Source organism: Tenrec ecaudatus, chromosome 7, assembly GCF_050624435.1.
Source record: "Tenrec ecaudatus isolate mTenEca1 chromosome 7, mTenEca1.hap1, whole genome shotgun sequence".
Taxonomy (NCBI): Eukaryota; Metazoa; Chordata; class Mammalia; order Afrosoricida; family Tenrecidae; genus Tenrec; species Tenrec ecaudatus.
In genome coordinates, this window is record NC_134536.1 from 160240838 (window position 1) to 160242191 (window position 1354).

The 1354-nt window shown below is 45.1% G+C and overlaps 1 non-coding gene across 1 annotated transcript; it reads left to right on the forward strand.

Annotated features, from left to right (window-relative positions):
- The first annotated feature begins 864 nt into the window (after window positions 1-864).
- Window positions 865-992, forward strand: LOC142454135 (small nucleolar RNA SNORA76). The gene has a single exon (XR_012785656.1). It is a non-coding gene; the product is annotated as a small nucleolar RNA SNORA76 (small nucleolar RNA).
- Window positions 993-1354: the final 362 nt, after the last annotated feature.

Consider the following 1354-nt stretch of genomic DNA (forward strand, 5'->3'; position numbering starts at 1 on the left):
ATCGTACTAGTCTTCCAAACGTTCCGTATCTTTGGAATTGTTCACAATAATTTGTAAATAATCTAAAAAGTGAATAGTCCCTAATGACATGGACATTCATAACAAGGTTGAATGAAAATTAAACTTCAAGAGTGTGTGTGTGCGCGTGTCAGTGTGTGAGACTATGTGTGCGTGTCCGTGTATTAATAACTGTGTGTGACAAAGGGCGTACAACAGACAGCAAGGGGAGCAAAGCAAAGAAGTCCCTAAGAAAAGAACAAAATATCACATCACTGGGTGCCCACCTTCCCAATATGATCACTGAAGACAAATGTGTGCTTAAGTAAATGTGGTATAGAAAGCTGATGGTGCCCAGCTATCAAAAGATATTGCATCTGGGGGTCTTAAAGGCTTGAAGATAAGCAAGCAGCCATCTAGCTCAGAAGTAACAAAGCCCACATGGACGAAGCACACCAGCCTGTGTGATCACGAGGTGTCAAAGGGATCAGGTATCAGGCATCAAAGAACAAAAAATTATATCATTGTAAATGAAGGTAGGTGCAGAGTGGAGACCCAAAGCCCATCTGCAGGCAACTGGACATCTCCTTACAGAAGGATCGCGGGGAGGAGATGAGCCAGTCAGGGTGCAGGGTAGCAATGATGAAACATACAACTTTCCTCTAGTTCTTAAATGCTTCCTCCCCTCCCACTATCATGATCCCAATTCTACCTTACAAATCCGGCTAGACCAGAGGATGTACACTGTACAGACAGGAACCAGAAACACAGGGGATCCAGGACAGATGAACCCCCCTCAGGACCAGTGATAAGAGTGGTGATACCTGGAGGGTGGAGGGAAAGTGGGGTAGAAAAGGGGAACCGAGGGCGCTGCCTTTGAACTCGCCGTGCCTGCCCGTGCGCAGGGGTTAAGCTGCAGTGCCAGAGCAAGTGCTGGCGCATAACTGGGGCCGCCAAGCCTCTGTGGGCGGCCCTTTTAACTGCAAGCGACATGACAAAAAACAAAAACCAAAAAAAAAGAAAAGGGGGAACCAATTACAGAGATCTACATATAACCTCCTTCCTGGGGGACAGACAACAGAAAAGTGGGTGAAGGGAGACGTCGGACAGTGTAAGAGATGATAAAATAATAATAATTTATAAATTATCAAGGGTTCATGAGGGAGGGGGAGCGGGGAGGGAGGGGAAAAATGAGGAGCTGATATCAAGTAAAGAGCAAATGTTTTGAGAACGATGATGGCAACAAATGTACAAATGTGCTTCACACAATGGATGGATGGATGGATGGTGATAAGAATTGTACCAGCCCCCAATAAAATTATTTTTTTAAAAAAGAAGTCCCTGATGAATCCCTTCA